This window comes from Nesoenas mayeri, assembly GCF_963082525.1.
Source record: "Nesoenas mayeri genome assembly, chromosome: 1".
NCBI lineage: Eukaryota > Metazoa > Chordata > Aves > Columbiformes > Columbidae > Nesoenas > Nesoenas mayeri.
In genome coordinates this window covers 195,238,370-195,255,798 of record NC_137541.1, presented here as the reverse complement: position 1 = coordinate 195,255,798, position 17,429 = coordinate 195,238,370, and the positions used below count along the sequence as shown (strand labels likewise).

General features: G+C 41.5%; 1 protein-coding gene across 2 annotated transcripts in view; it reads right to left on the bottom strand.

Moving 5' to 3' along the window:
* RDX (radixin) overlaps positions 1–5,854 on the bottom strand; it is a 41,650-nt gene extending 35,796 nt beyond the window's left edge. For both annotated transcript variants that reach the window (XM_080343403.1, XM_080343402.1), the window contains exons 1-2: positions 5,735–5,854; positions 4,948–5,468 (exon numbers count right to left, since the gene is read on the bottom strand). The gene's annotated coding sequence lies outside the window, so the exon portion shown is untranslated. The remainder of the gene's footprint in view (positions 1–4,947; positions 5,469–5,734) is intronic.
* Positions 5,855–17,429: the final 11,575 nt, after the last annotated feature.

Genomic DNA, 17,429 nt, shown 5'->3' with positions numbered 1-17,429 from the left:
GGGGGGGGGGGGGGGGAGGAGCGGGCAGTGCAGGGAGGGAATAAATAAAATCAAAATTTAGAGTTAACTACACTGAACTTGTTTCTATTTCAGACTGGAAAGATCTTGTGCCACATAAGGAAAAAAAAACAACAAAATCAACTGATAAGGTCGACAACTTAAATTCACGGACCATTAACAGCCTCTGTCTATTTGCTTTCACACAAAAAATGTTACGCAATTTCAAACCCACATATTCACACAAAAGCACTGCAACTATTGTATGTATATAAAAATAAAGAAGTTCACAGATCTTACAACTGTACATAAATTGAAATTAAAAAGTACCAAATAGAAAACTAATACCTTATCTTTCCCAGTTACTTGCACTACATAATATTAAAAACAAATAAGGAAAATATTTGGCCAAAAGAAACAAAAAAATCACTGCCAGGCAAAATATTGTGCATCTCCACTGTTATTACTGGAGTGGGAGTTCACTTTTGCAACTTATGCCTTTCCAATAAACTTATACTTACTGTATAAACTATGTAAGTTTTACTAAGTTTTTATCTTCAAAACAATTATTTATACTTTTATTTCAACATCAATGCCAAATGGTACTGCAAATAAGAGGAAAAAAAAAAATAGTCAAATGGGACTGGGAATGATATCCCTATCGCTTCCTGCATTCTGAAAACAGCTTGAGACCTACCAGATATAAAGTCTCATCACTCTGGCATTTCTATTCCCAAAGGTACCTCTTCCAAGTCAGGATTATCAGGGTTGTGACTCTGCAGAGTTCCTATAGCTACAATGCTCCAGCCCTCAAGACCTTCACAACATGTGCAATAATCTGGACAATACCATTGAAGTATCAGCAGGCTCCATATCACAAAACCACCAGAAATCATCAAGAACTTCAAGAATTCTCTTGAAATGAAAAACTGTGATTCCAATTAATTTCAATGCAAGGCAGCTAGAATTTTTAAATCAGTACCATCCATGTTTCCAGTTTTGCCACAGAAGCCAACAAATAAAGCAATTGTTGAAAGATGACAAAGAAAGCTTTCTTCAGAAAATGATGGTGCATAAAATGCTTGATGCCAAAATTCTGTCAAATAATTTATGCAGCAGCTGTTTTCAAAAGAAACATTCATACACACAGCCATGGGTCTGAGGTCAGGTGAGGATGAGATAGGAGGCAGAGGCTTGAGCAGGATGCGTGGCTGGCAGAGAACTCACCCTATCCCTATCTGACAGCTCAGGACCATCTCTGGGAAGCACTCTCTTCTGCACCAGCTCCTAAGCTCTACCAAGAGACTCATCATATGTTTTCTTACATACAGGTGGCAGGGACCACAGAGCTTTAGCCACCGAAACATAACTAATTTATTTACAGGAACTTATTTAAAATTAATATACTTTTTTCTTTTCAAAGTCTTATACCATTCCATTTTTTGTGATAATGAAAAGTTTTAGATCTTCGAGGAGACAGCAATAGGCAACTTACAGGCTACGGTACCTGACTAACTGGTCTCGGCTTTCTGCAGAAACGCCTCTCTACTCCAAAGCAGCCTGTGAATGCCTGCAGGGCAATCATCTTTTACAGTAACAGCTCCCTAATGACATGCTTGCTGCAGTCCAATAAAGAAGTTCCTTAGCTACAGACTTTACTTCTGCATACAACTTTTTCAGACACAGTCACTGTCTACATAATTGTCTGAGATGTAACCAAAACAAGCCTCCTATCTCACACACACAAAAAAATTTGAATTCTATAACTAACAGGTAATAATTGAGATTTGACCAGTGCTAGATATCACATGCAGAGCATTGCATACCATTTTTTTTCAGTACTGCTGTATCTTTACCTTCTTAAAACCACTATTTGCCCCAATCCTCCCTTCCCTGAAATACTTCAGATATGTTATACATTAAATGTATTTATAGTTAAATATATCTTGAAGAGCAAAGTGTTTCTTCCAAACTGGAGTTCCTGAGAACTTCAGAACTACAAATGAAAATCTGGCAGGTGCTAAAACAGTAGGTAAACAAAAAAGCAACAGAGATCAGCCAAAGAATACTCATGCAATACTTGCAGTTTTACCAGTTAATAAACTGGTATGCTACAGATATGCTAAACAATTTACATAAAGTTTGTATTTATAGTTTAGTGACTTTACTTAAAATTTAGGTTCCAAGTACCCACAACTGCACTACTTGAAATAGCTCTAAGACTTTAAAATACTCCTACAATGACAGGATGGCAAATCTTCCCCCATGTACTTCTCACAGACAAGCAAAAATGGAAATTATGATGTGGGACTGATGCAGGTACTCTGTTGTTTCAAGGTGAAATAAACCTTTATCTAAAAATACAGTTAGCAAAGAATTAAGACACAACCAAAATTCTGGATATATTCCATTTCAAAACCAGACATTATATTTTCTGAATAACACTGTTGAGTCTCTTTGAACTAGTTCCATAAAACAAAGGAAACTTATGAATGTGAACTGGCCACTTGCATCTAGTCTCCATATACCCTAGCTAGCATTCTTAAATCGAAATGTCGTAAATATTATTAACCCTCTTTTTAGGCCAATGTAATATTTATTTTTCCTTATACTACACAACTTGAACTTTTTGTTTCACGCAGTGATTAATAAATGTCTAAAGCAGAGAGGAAAAAGAGTTTTTAAATGCAAAGCACAACTAAGAATTAGCCTAGTAGTAAGGTTAGCCCACAAGTGCAGCCCTTCAATGTAGAAAGGAGAAAGTTTACCTAGGCCCCTTCAGCTCTAGAGTAAACTCGCTGAGTAGGCAAGATACAGAATGCTACTTTAATGGCTCAGTATCTTTCAACAATTAGGACTTTCTTCAGAAGTTTGTATAAAGTTTTGTTTACATTTACAGACTTGAAAATCCTCCCTTTCCTGTACTCCCACAGACTCCTAATGCAATACAAAGTGACAGGACAGCTTTGATGTATTTGACACATCCAACAAAAAGAAGTAATACCTTAAAAAACTTCCCTCTTCACCTCTGCCAACAGAACTACTCCTTCTCAAAAAGCTGAGCAAGATTATTGGAGCACCTGTATACCTATCCTGGCAGTGGCTAAAGTAACCTTTTTTACCAGGAACTGCCTTCTAATCCAACTTCTACGCTTCTTACCCCCCTAATTTTGCACCTTGTAGCTGGATCCATATTCTCACTCTCTTTATGGCTTTACCTAAATTTCTGTGAATCAGCTTTTTTCTGGCAGCTCTATTATCATTAAGCCCTGCAACGCTCCCTACTACAATGGCAGAAATAGACCAGAAATCTTTTTGTCATCTCCACAAACACTTTTACATCATTTCTTTCAATCAGCATGCAAGGAAAACTCCCTGGGCAGCTCCCTGACATGTCACACCATGTCATTGTCTGTGTGTTTTCTAAAGCTGCTGGTTGTACTTTTGCTCTCTAGTCTCCCCAACCTGCTGGAAGAGCTGTGTCACTTTGGCACAAAGCTTGGAAATATGCCACTGCCTTGCAATCGCTATTTGCTGGGAGGCTGCTTATCTGGGAACATTGCACTGACTTGCAGTTTATTTTTCTCACAGCCCCTCTTATGCTAAACCAATAGATCAATAGAGGCAAGTATTATAATTCAATAAACAGTTACTGCTTGTCTCTTATCTTCAATAATCACAAAACGACCTCATCACAGTAGCCATAATGTTACTGCATACCATCTCCACATCCTCCCTCACAAGACACACTGCCCAGCAGCACTGTGCCAAAGCACTTTATGAGAGCTGGCAGCAGCAATGTTATTTCTAGGGTCTTCTGAATACGTGAAGTGGTGGGCAGCCACATGCATCTTCAAAACGGAACATTAACAGGATGACAAGCATCTCTGATGAAAACAAAACTGAGTAAGATGCAGGGACATGTCTGTGGCCTAACGCAAACAAGTCACAAAGACAAAATTAATTAAAACTCAGAACTGCAACTCCCACAACTCAGTTAAAAAAATCTGAATCTTTTTAAAAGCCTGTACCAGAAAGTGGAACATGAAATACTTGTCTAGGGTGTTACATAGACTGAAAAAGACAGCTTAATAGCACTTTGCAAGTGATATGATTAGTTGTGTTGGCAAGGGGTCCAAAAAGTCTTTTTTTTTTTTTTTTTCACGTTCGAATTAAGAAAACTGACAAAAGGGATGCGAATTCCACAAAGTTGAAGCTAAACCCCTTATCTCTGCTAGACTTTAAGCAGCACGGTTAACTACAGATGCCCACGACTCGTACAAAACATTAATCCATTCAAAAAAAACAATGCACAAAGACTTATTCAGGGCCGCTGTGCCCATTACGTCGGTCAGTATTAAGGACTCTAAAAATGTGCATTTGTTGAAAACAATAGACAGCAACAGATGCTTCACAGCACTTGTTTATGAAGTAATTCCTTATTATTCTGCCACACCGCCACAGTCAGCTGGCCGACCCGACTGCCACATGTCTACGGTAACCTCAAGAGCCGCGACGCTCGGGGACATGAATAATGCAGCGGGGGCAGCGCGGCAGGGGAACGCCGGGCCGCGCTCCGGGGCTTCCCCAACAAAGCGCCCGCCCGCCCGCTGCCCTCTCCGAGGCGGCGGGGTCGCCGAGCGGGACCCGGGCCCCGTACCCGTCCCCGGCGGAGGGCGGTGCGCCCAGACACGAGCCGCGCGTCGCAACGCGGCGTCGCCGCCGCAACAAGTCGCCTCGCCGTACCGGTGCCCCCCCCTCCGCCCCGAGGACCGCGGGCGGGCTCCCGCCTCAGGCTGCCGCCAGCGCGGCGGGGAGCGGGCCCCAGGGTCGCGGCCTGCCGCCCCCGCGCTGCTCCGCGGGGCGTCGCGCAGGGGAGACCCGCCCCCGCTCGCCTCGCCCCAGCGCCCCGCCGGGCCAGCGCGGCCGCTCCCCGCGCTCCCAACTCACCTGGGGCTCCGCTCCCCCCGAGCGGGGCGGGCGCTCCGCGGCGTCGGGCGGAGGGGGGGGACGAGACCCCTGGGCAGGGTGCTGGGCGCGGCGCTCTCCGCTCCTCGTGGGGCAGGGCGGTGTGTCCCCCCCCGCCGCGCAGCTCCCCGCTCGCAGCGGGGCAGGAGGCGCTGCGGGGCCGCCCCGTGCTGCTCGCGGCGCCGCTGGGGACGAGGCGCCAAGCGCGGCGGCCGCTGACAGCTCCGCAATATGGCGGCAGCCGCCGCCGTTCAGATTTTCCCCCCTATCAGATGTGGCTCCTGCGCCCGGACTGGGCACGCGCGGTGCGGCCGGGCATGCGCGTCAGGCGGCGCGAAGCCGTTGCCCGTAGTGCCGGCGCTGGTGGAGGGGCGGGCGAGCAGGAGGCGCGCGAGCGGCCCGTGGGCGCGGAAGGAGCCGTGTGCTGCGGCGTGCTGTGGCGGCGGGAGCAGCGGCAGCGGCGGGTCTCGTTGGGGATGCAGGAGCGTGAGGGTCCGGAGCTCCTACGGGGAGAGAGCGAGGGTGAGGGACGGGGTCCCGTGGCGGGGCACGGCGGCGAGCACCCGCTCTGTGAGGCGGTTCTGTGGCACGACGGCCCCGAGGCCTGCCCCGCCCCCAGAGCCCGCACCGCCGCCCCTCCGCGCGGAGCCGGGTCTGAGGCGGCGCTCGGAAGCGCCAATGTCCCGGGTGGAAGTCACCCGAACTCGGCTCTTCCCGCGCGTGTGTCCTCGCAATAGCTGCTCGGCGGTAAAGCGGTCCGAGAACAAACCTCGAAAAAACTCGTTGCACGCGTGAACGAGGAGATGAGGAGAAGCAGCTCTTGCTCTGCACAGCTGGGCAGCCGAGTCTGAGGTCGGGCGGGAAAATGTCAGTAAAGCCTGAGCCGGGGAGTTGGCAGTGCGGGTGTTCCCATTCAAAGCCCTGCGAGGGAATAATGTGCCCTGCTGTGTGTCAGGGGCCCCGTGGGTGCGATAAGGCACGGCGGGTGTGGCGGCAGATAGGGTGGCGCGGAGCTGGCGGTGCCAGCGGCAGGAGCGGGGTCTGGGTGCGGTGAGCCCGGGGCTGGGAGCGCTTGAGAGAAGAGAATCCTCCAGAGAGAGCAGGGTGCAGGTGGAGTGGGGAGCGCTGCCCCTGTTCCCCTCTTCCATCTCAGCGCAGAGTGATGGGGCCCTCGCACCTTCTTCAACACCCAGGGTAGGGGAAAGACTCACATTGGGGGGTAGGATTGTGTGAAGCAATTATTTTGCAAATATAATAGACTCGGGCAGGATCTCTCAGCAAAGCATATTTTAATAACGATTTTGCAAGATCGGGTGTTCTGCCTAATGGTAAACACACATAATAGGGCAAAAAGCCCCTGCTTATATCCCCCCAAAATCCCGTTCCTCATCGGTTGGGTACTTCAGGGTTTACAGACTACCCCGACACCTGCCTCAATTTACATACAATACCCTTCCGCTTATCAATCTATTTAAGATATGGATTCCTGGTACTCTGGCTACTCTTCCCCCTAAATTAACTTGTAAATACAGGTATCAGCATGCATACAGGTATCAGTATATATTCTGTGAAGAGACTGTGTTTTACATTAAGGATTCATAGTTCGATGTCTCTCTGTCCTTCCTCCCTGCTGGGGTCAGGCCCCAGGTCCTCAGTTATGTAAAAACAGTTCTTCATTAAATGTTCCTTACAGGATCATACTTTTTTTCATTTACATATTTTCATTTTTTCATATATAATACAATCCAATGGGGATGGAGAAGAAAACAGCAGTAAGGATAATACTCCTGAAGGACAGAGCAGTTGAGGCAGTCCCAGTCCTCTCTGTGCTTTTGCAGTTTGTTTGCAAGAAAGCGAAGGTGCTTCCTGAGCAAAGTGGCAACGCAGCTAGGGAGGCCAAACAGCAAAGCTCAGTGCAAAGGGATCCACTTGAGCTACCAACTCTGCATCATGCAGCTGCTATTAATACACCTCGCCCTCTGGCTGTCTGATAAAGAAAGAAGGGTTGGGGGAAGAACTAAGAGGAATTTTCAATTAAAGCTCTTTCAAAAAGAATAATAACATTATAGGATGAACTGGAGGTGGGGAGGAAGAGAAGAAGAGGAGGGCAGCCTGGAAAGCCGCAAGGAATAATCTCCCAGAGAATCTGGGGGAGCTTCACCAACTGATTTTTTTTACATTTGTTTGGACAAAATTTAAAGAACATTCCTATAAACTAGATGACTACATAATACAAACTGATGAAATTTAATTATATAGGCCCGAGTTTAATTGCTTCTTCTAAAGGCATTTAATGAGTTTAATCTGTGATTATTTTATGCATTTTGTTGTATATTTCGAACACGCATTTCTCTCACAGTCATCACCATGGAACCTGAACATCTCAGTCTATTAAAGGTATGTTCAATTTCCTCCCATGGGCTGAAATTTCCATTCCAGCTTTGTTTATGCCATTTTTCTCTAAGGAAGAAATGAGAGTGGCTGATTCCTCCTTCTCTTTTTTGTTCTTCATCATGAAGAACATCCTGGCTTGAAACAGAATATTTTGCAGTACATTAAACTTCTGAAATGTCTTGCAGCCTCTGCAGATAACGCGGTTCCACTGACCAGCCGCCATTAGTATTCAAGGTACTTCTCTTCCCTCTTCAGATGGCATTTACCTGCAGGTCAGAGTAAGATCCAAGGGAAATGAAAATGGAAAAAAAAATAAACCAACAAACAGTGGAAAACCAAAACCTGTTTCATGCAGTCATCTAAAGAAATTGTCTACGATTCAGTGCAGTGCAGTTGACTGAATTAGAGGCTCGCTTTTCTTCCAAAACAGTCCATTGTGAACTGGCCCAAATACAGCATTATTGCACAAGGGCATGGTTTCTTTACTAGTGTTGATAGCATGTGGAAGAAAGTTCCTTTCAATTTGTGCATTATCACCATAGGATATGCTTTATCTCTTATCCTGTTACATGAAGAATATTATCCCTCAAAAATGTCACGATAAATAATAGTCTTATCTTCCTTGTCAACAGTATAGTGTGGTTTTCTTCTCACCTTGCTTCCTTAACAAGGTGTAAAATTGCAGTTTGTCTGATAAAACAGGGCAGTAAAAACAAAGGTGTACTTAGCGATCATATTCTTTTTAGCCCTAAAGCTGAAACTACAGAAAGAACTACAGGCAATAAAGAGAGCTTTCAGATACTCATATCAACTTAAATTACATAGTTCTTTAAGAGGTAGGTTGTAAAGATAAAGTTAGTGATAAGAATGCTGTAACTGCAAGATATAAAAGTTTGTCTTCTAGCAGTAAGGCCAAAATACAGCTCTTTATTAAAAACAAAACATATTTTTAACTTTAATTGACCTATCTTAGGAATCAATCCTAGATTCACTTTTCAAAGTAAAGATTTCTAAGCCAATGGTCTTATTTTTTAGTGCACCTGCAAAGCCATAAAGCATTAGTTGGTGAAGACCAAGTTGTGTGTTAGAATCTACTTTTACTAAAGCTAAATGTGCAATCCAAGAGGCATTTAGTGGACAAGGCATTTTGGAAAGGAGAACTAAGGAAAAAAAAATCGCCCTGAGGAATTTTTTAAACTTTCTGGCATGTTAAATGGTATGCAATACACCTTTACTTTAACCTCTAATTCAATTAAGATTTATGTCATAACCTGGAATAGAAGTGCAGTTCTGCCTGTACCATGCCACTAACATGGAAAGTTATACAGGGACTTAGTGTACAAGCCTGGAAGCGAGCCACTCTGTCTGGGAATATTTATGCGTATGACTCAATACACACATATTCTTCTATTAATATGTTTACAGAAGCAGACCTTACATAGACCAAAATTATTGCAGGGTAATTTTACTATTACTAATTGTATGGTCTAAACCCAAATTGTTTATTCTTTTGTTAGTATTCGAGCAACATGAACAGGTTGTGTTACCTTAATGGATGTTAATTGTATTTCTTTTTCAAACATGTATGTTAGATTGCCTTTTAAAGTCTTTGCTAGAAAGAAACAGAATTGAAAGAATTTTGTGGTCATTAGATGAATCCAGTTCACAGATGATTTAATTATTTGGTGAAACTACAATAAATGTCTGAATTAATAGTTTTAATGTCTGTTGTTAAATTTGTCTGTCATTTAACATTAAATGTATCTAATTGCAGAAAGTATTTTTCATGTATTAATAAAATACCAATAATGCGTACGTATTTTATAACTTAATCACAGTATACATTAATTTAGCAGCTTCTCTTCACTTTATGTTCCATCTATTATTTCAGCCACCATTATAATTTTGTGATTTGTTTTTGTAAGCGTTGATAATTGCACAAGAGACAAGTTAACAAATTAAGCTGCTTTGCAATTAAGGTTGGAGCAAGCTGTCTGGTTTCCTGTATCCCAGATAGGACATACCTGCTCATGTCACTGCTCTTGTGTCATGTCACCCAAACATGCCTTCACTGCTACATAAGGTTGTCATCTAACAGCTGGCACTTAGCTGCAGTTCTTGCTTCTGGCCACTTAATGTTTTTATCTCATTCATAGTTATAATTATTATGACAAGTGCAAGTTGTTCCACAGTGACAGCATTGTTTTTTTAGTGACAGCATTTATTGTAGTTATAATGTGGGTGTAGCTCGGTCATGTCCATAGCGTTGGAAGTCAAAGCCACTCATAATCATGGAGGTATTCGCTTCAGCAAAATTATGTTAGGTGTTTATAATGAAATAAAATAGGAGGCAAGGTACTAGGAAGAGTTAAAGGCACAAATCCAGACAACAACTTTTTAGATGGAACTATTTCTGTGGGTGAAGAAAAGGCGTATGGTTACCAAGGAATTGGATGCAAGTGTTTGAAAGCTTGAAAAATATTGACAAAAGTTAGAGCCAAAGCAAATGCTTTTCTGTGTTTTTTTCCTTTTTTTTTTTTTTTTTTCTCCCTAAAGGACATATACACTGTTCTGACATACAGCCATATAACTTTGTCAATAAAAAAAAATCACATTAAAAAGTAGAGCTTTTTACTAGGAACCAGTCACTGACGTATTTTTAGGTCCTGGCCCCTTCTAATTTTTCTCCATTTACTTGCTTCCTTATTAACAAGCAGGAATAAGCAAGACTGTGGAAGCAGAGGTACAACTTTTCAGCCAAAATATATTCTCAAGACTTCATGTCATCTCCCTGTCCTACCAAAATGGACAAGTCAAAACCTCAAAATAGAAGTCCATCTTTCCCCTCAACTCTTTCCAAATGGAGTGGTTAAGATGCCTTTTTTTTAAGACATAAATTTTCCGGAATATTTATATATATTTAGAAAAAAAAAAAGAAGAGTGAAAATTGAAGTAAACTGTTCAGTTTTGTGTTTTCCAGAGAGGGGACATTTTTGATAGCACGCCAGTACCATCACAAAAGATGCAAAAATGCCTGCAGAACCAAAGGGAACACCCCATCACCTCTTTAAAGGAGTTATTCCACAACAGCCTCCAGAACTCACTTTTATTAGGAAAACAGTTTAGTTAGAAGAAAACAGATGGCAATTTTTGCCAAAGTTGCTTTCAGCTAAATCCTGTGTAGCCCTTAATCATGAAGTTCTGCTGAAAAAAAAACTATAGCAAAAAAAAAAAAAAAGTACCAGCATGAACATTATGTAAAGAAGTAGAGACTGAATACAATTCCTCTCTTGTTGTAAATGTTATGCCTCCACTGAAATCACTGGCTTATTTCAGAGTTAATCTGCTGCTACTGAGTACAAGTCATAAATCCGCAGCGATTCTGGCGTTCTGAAGGAGTTTAGGAAGAAAAAGGCTGAGCTGATATTAACAAAAGTCTGTGTCATGAAAACCGGCTGCAGTTCTACTGCTGCAGTAGATACCCCCATAGATGTTTTGTTGGGTTTTTTTTTCACCTTACAAGCATAGCAAATAAGGAATGTATCAAGGCACTTGATTTGCAGAGCTAGATGAATCTCATCAGCACACCCACACCTACAAAGATGCAATTTTGAGTCTGGAAGGTGATTTAGCCTTAAGAGGGTACCTGCTCTTGCAGCAGTTACGATGTTGCAATCAAACCTTATCAGAACAAATCACCCTCCACTGAGGTTCGGCAAAGAGAAACATAAGACAGGAAAGGGAGAAAGGCAAAATAATTCTAGGATGCTAAGAATTTCAGCATGCTGCTATTCCAAGTATACTTTTAAAGGCTGCTCCTTTTTCATTTTGCTGTGTATGCAGAAGGTCTGAAAGACTTAAGAGTATTTATTTGCCTTTAGAAAAAATATTAAAAGACACGATCTTTGGCTATCCTTAAGGGTATCTCAAAGTCAGTTGAAAAACCAGGTGGACTAGAGTATTACAAGAATACCCAAACAATGGAATATGATTAAATTGAAATGGGAAATTAGTTTTACTTAGTCCCCTTAAGGGTCTGAATTATGCTAACGATTGTCTATTACATGTTGTTTTTTAGGGAATACCATGCATGAAGTTGAGTGGTGAACAGGGATTGAAAGGCTGGCACATAAGGACAGATTTGATACTTCAGATGCTGGTGAAGCTGAAATTACAAAAAAGATATGTTGCTCCATGAAACTAGATAGATTGGCGTTGTGTGCTCTTGGAAACAGGGCACTGTAACCGACTCACTTGGTATAGCTGGAATTCTTTCCTGTGGCTGAGGCAAACTTGAGAGCTCTGCCCACTGTGGCTCCCCCTCGACCACAAAGTTATGAGATCACTCAGTCAATCCTACCCAGCTGGGGACACTGCAATTTTCTTTTTCTTCTTTCCTGATGACATGAAATTTGTAGGATATTAATTTCTTTCAAGGCCCATACCTTTGTTGCATTTGAGGTTGGCTAATAGGTGTTAAAGTTATCAACTAAACTTGCAGAGGAACCTAGTCTGATGAAAACAGCTGGGCTGAAAATAGTTATAAAACTGAGCTCCACTATGAAGGCAGAAGTATTAGTCCAAGTTATTTAACTGGTTAAACAATGAACGGTTTTTCCTATTTCTGACCTAATGTTCAGACTAGACTGTAGATAACACATTTTTAAGTTCAACATTTGACATTAATTGCTACACGCAGCCTACATTGAAACCAGCTGGTTTGGTTACTATCTTTTCCACTTGAATGTTCAAACTTTTGTTACATCCTGGAGTTGATGAATTCTGGGAGTAGTTTGAACATCTCTATAGACTAGATGTTTATCTTTGGAATTTAATTAGATGAGATGAAGCATTCCTGCTGCTCAGATCTCTGGTTTGGTCATTTCTAACTTCTTTTAAACAAAGTATGTTCCTTGCTCTCACTTAACAGATCAAGAGGGTTATGCTGGTTGCCCTGCTGATTGCTCATCATCTTCTATATGGAGTTTCTTCTACATGGAGGCAGTCGAAACCACTGAGACTTCACATGAAAATGGAGGTTTGGTAGCATGAAGATCTGGCCTTTCTTGCTTCTTTACATAATTTCCTATCATGTAAGGACAGCTGAGATTTTGTTTCCTCATTGCTTCAGCTGAGCCTTGCAAACTTCATTTCTATTGCCAATCTACAAAAGACTGGGGAAATTTCATCAGTGTTGGTGTACAAGGAGCACATTGGCAAACGAAGTTTGTATAAGGTAGAGAAGGTAAAAATTTAATCTTGCCCATTATATGTTAACAATATTGTTTCCAGAACACGACAGAGCTGTCAATGTAGACAGTACAGTGTGTGGCTATAATCAAGAAAATGCTTAAGATTCCTATATGTACAAATCATACAACCCCAGCTGAAATCTGTGTAGAGCTGTTCCGCAGCCTAAAAGACTACAGAATCAGGATACATCTGCAGACACCGAAGGAGCATAAAAAGAAGGCATCTAATTGAATTAGAACTTTTTGCCTAAGAAATGAAATAAATAAGAATAGATTCAAATATGCAAGCCTGAGGCTTGGGAGAAAACCAAACCAAACCAGCTCTTTACTGAGCACTGTAGAGGAATGGAAAATCAAGAGGGGGTGAGTGCTCAGTTGGCATCTTGTGGATAGAAAAGGAGCTGAACAGAAATGGGCAAGCTTGAAACCTTCTGTTGGAAGTTTATGCTGTGTTGTATTTCTGTTAACAAGTCAGCCACTGAGAAAAAACAAGGTATAAATTTGAAACAGTGATGTAATTACAGTAATGTGTGAAAAGCTCAGGCAAACTACTTCAGTGTAAATGCACTCGGGGCCAGCAGTCAACCTGATCTAAAACTTCCCTGTCAGCCTGGGGATACAGCAGCTCCTAGAAGTGGAATTGAAAGCTCTGTGAAAAACAATCTTCCTGGGGCAACGAGGGTTATTTGTGTCTTTATATGTGATCTCGTGAAAAAGCGCAAACTCACGAACAAAAAGGAACAGCCAGCAGGACAGTCAGTAGGAAAAGACAAAGGGTGACTGGGAGCAACTAACCTAAGTTACATGGTGACACTTTGGCATGCAGCAGCCTCAACTGAGGCAGGTGGTCAATCCACTGGTGTTGACACTAAGTACCAGTGAATAAAGTCCTACCCAAGGCGGCAAGTAGCTGTCAGCTGCCCTAAGAAATCAGAGGACAACTCTAAATTATAACTACTGTCCTTTAGGGAAACTGTAGTTGCTGTCCCATTTCAATTGATTTACTTTGGTCCGTTCTGTTTTGCCAAACCATTTGATTTGCTGTTTGTAACTGCAAAGTACAGTATTATTTAGGTCACATTTTAGTAAATAATCCCTAGAAATTCTGGGTCAAGACCTAGCAAAAGGCTTGCAAACATAAAAATAGAATAGAGAATATGGTTTTTGAGCTTTCATTTTCTTAGTCTTGTAGTACAAGAGGAGGCAGACGGTGAAGCTGAAGCTGACAACTTGCATATTTCAAACTGAGTGTGGTCTTTTCATCAAAGAACAAATTAGACTGTGGAACTCACTGCTCCAGGTTGTTATTGTAGTAAAAACACACAGCAAGAGTCTAAGAGGGAGGGTAATATTATCTTGTCCTGAATTACTGTATTTCTAGATAATCTTGTTATTTATATAGGAAGTATTAAAAGGAAAAAAAACAAAAACAAAACCAACCCAACCATAAACAACCAACCAACCAAAAAAACCAAATTAATAGAAGCTTGAAACACAAAGTTTAAGCAAGGTAGTAATTAGGATAGAGTCTCCATTACCCCAATTCCATCAAAAATATGTTTGGGTTTGTTTTGGTTTTGTATCTTCTCAGAAGCATTGGGAATTGACAACAGTTAGAAATACACGACTGGACTAAATGAACATAATGCAGCATGGCAAGTTATATGCTCCAGTGAACTCAGCATTTTCTTAGAAATAAAACTAGGTTTAGTCCACAGAGAGAGCATGTCAGTGATCAAACTATATATGCCTTGAGGAAAAACAGGGGAAGGAATCTCTAAGGTTTAATTCTGTAAAGCAAAGTTTCAAAGAAACTACTGAAGAGCAAGTAATTGCTCCAAACTCCCTCTTTCTGAAAGGTCAATTTTTAGCTCCCTTTAGAAGAGTGTAAGAAATATATGCTACACAACTGTTCAGAAAACCCTTCATGTCTGTAGGAAGTCAGTTCTTCTAGGCAACTTAGACTTTCGGGAAATTCATTTATGCAGAGACCAATTTCAGGTGTTACTGTACAACTATTTGGGCTCAGAAAACCTTGTTCTCAAATGCAACAGACTGTGAAAATGGTGAGTTAGATTGCTGTTTATAGCTCTGCTTTGTAATTAAAATTTCCAACTTAAAATGCAATCACCAACTGTTAAGATCCTAAAGCACTACCATTCTTATGGGTCTGTCACTGTTCTACACAATAGTCTTTAAAGTTCACTATATTTGTAAAGGCTTGTTTTCATGTTCATTCTCTCACATATACAAAATCTGATGGCAGTAGTCCCACTATACAAATATGTATGGATAAGAGAATCCAGCTCTTAATGTAACCTACTTATTTTTCAATGGTAGCATAGTCACACTACTACTGCTAATGGTAGGAGAGCAGAATACAACATTTTTGCTTATGCAGCTTTTTTGTTAGTAGTTTTATGATGACACTGAAACATCACATCCTGGAAAATACAGCAAGGTAGGCTCTATTGTTAAGGTGGTTTTACAAGCAAAATGAAAATATGACCGAAGTCTGCATGGGGGCTTTTAATCCCGATATTGTGAGTAAAACCAGCAGCTGTATTGTCACCTGCACTGATATGTAGGTGCATTCTGTGTTCACTTCTTCACCTTGCCACATGAGCACTGCTGGTGAAATTTCTCCATCAAAACAAGAGCCTTCAGAGCAACGCTATATAAAAGGTTCAGGCCTTCTTCAAGATGTTAGTCATTTGCTTCTCATCACGTTTTCAAAATCCCTGTAAGAGATTTTTAATTGCTAACATTTTTCTTCATCAGTTTAAGATACTCAAGCTGCTTAGCTGTATCTTAATATATTCAGAAATCAGTTACAAAAATATTTGTGTAATACCTAACATAATCAAAGGCTCACTGCATTCCATTGCAGTAAGTTAAAATACAGAGTAAAGTTAGTCTCACAAGGCCTATGAGTCTCATTAATAGTCCTGATCATTTTAGTCGAAGAACTGCTCATATGCATTTTGGTTTGCAGAACTGACAATCTAAATTTTTCCAGATTCAGTGTAATCTAAACCGCTGAACTGGTATTTTTCCTGTAGAGTAAGCAAAGTCACTAACAAATCTGTGGGACAAGAAAGATAATTCAGCAAATCAAGCAAAGAGAGATTACAAGATGCTGTTGCCCTAAATGAAGCTGAGACCATTACACTTCTTTACACAAGATGTCAGAGCTCTAGCAAAAAAAAACTGAGGAAGAGAACATAGGATTTCCCCCAGATTTTTTTTTTTCTTGTGAAGCAGAAGAAGATACACTTGAGACATTGATACAGCAGAGAAGGATGTGGGTAATTCTGGTTTCATATTTGGTCTGAGTGGGTCTGTCTCAGCTACTCTTTTGAGGGATCCTCCTCACTCTTCCTTTAGAATAGATGCACCCTGTCAGGCCTAGACCCAGCTGTGCAATGTCAAGCCATGTGCTGCAGTGTGGGGAGCTGAGACAAGCAAGCACACCTCAGAGGACAGTGGAAGGACATCTCAGTTTTGGGCACCACGTTGCATCAGTATAGAGGCAGGCTGCCCCTGGGCTGACCATGAGCATTTCTGCAGGTGCCATACGGGCTGCTTGAGAGGCTGACATCTGCACGAGGGACAAGCACACTTTAACACGGGTTGTGCTTTGGCATATAGGGGGCTGCTGTTATAACTGCTAATTTCTATTGTGCTTCTATTAAAATATAAGAAATGGAAATAAAATCATGGAACTCTTGTGACCTTGTGTTTGAATCAAAGTATTTTTGTTTCAGTAAAATCTGAGTGGTTTTTGATAATAAAGATGCAGAAATCAGAGTATTTCTGCTTTAGCTGTGTGTGGTGACATCTTGGTCTGTCATGCAGTGAGACTAGTCTTTTGAATAACACTATTCATATGTTTGCAGTGACAGGGACTTCAGTCTTTCATACACGCCCTCTAAACTATTAACCCAGGATAAGTAGATACAAAAGGAAACAAGTTCAGCCTAATTAATTGGATGTCCCAGCTACCAAATGACAAAGACAAGAGCAGGTCTGCAATGACTGCAGCAATGCCGGCCCAGGAAACAGCCCACACACCCTCACCCTCCCTCGATAAACAAATAGTAATTTCTGGAAAAGCATTTGCTTCTCCATTATATAACTGAATAGTTCCAGCTTCTTCCACCTTAGTAAGACATTGGTTTACAGATAAAAGCTGTCAAGTGCAACAAACATTAGTCCTGAAATTTTCAGGCAAATCAGTGAGACCAGGATGTTACAAGGAAACTTTAAAAGAAATTTGCTCTTAAGGAAGCTACTAAAAGAGGTATCATGCTTAATCACATAGGACATAAACACCAGAGTCAGATATTAATTTACTTGTCTTTGTATAGGCCTCTGCATCGTGAGGGTCAGCCCAGGTCTGTGCTGGTGTAATGCAGCAGAACTCTGCTAACTGCACAGCTGTGCCAGTTTAAAACAAATCATTTGGTCTGTTTTAAGTCTTGATAGCTGCATGATTCTTTTATCCTTATTTCTATAAAGAAAACGGAAATGCGTAAAAAAGTTATAGGGTAGATTGCTACCTCAGCAGTTTGGAACAACGGTGATGCTATGGGTTACTAACTCCAACCCTGTGCCAGCAGTTTGACTAAGAGCCCTAGGAGCAGTGCAAGAGAAACCTACTCTATGATATATATACACCAGCAGTGCTCTGCCTTGAAATAGGAGCCTACAAGCAAAGCCAGTGCAATACATTGGAAGCATTGTTTTATTGCTGCCTTACCGCTGAGATTGCTGAACGGTCACGAAAATGCCTGGTGCTGCTGCTGCACAGTTCCA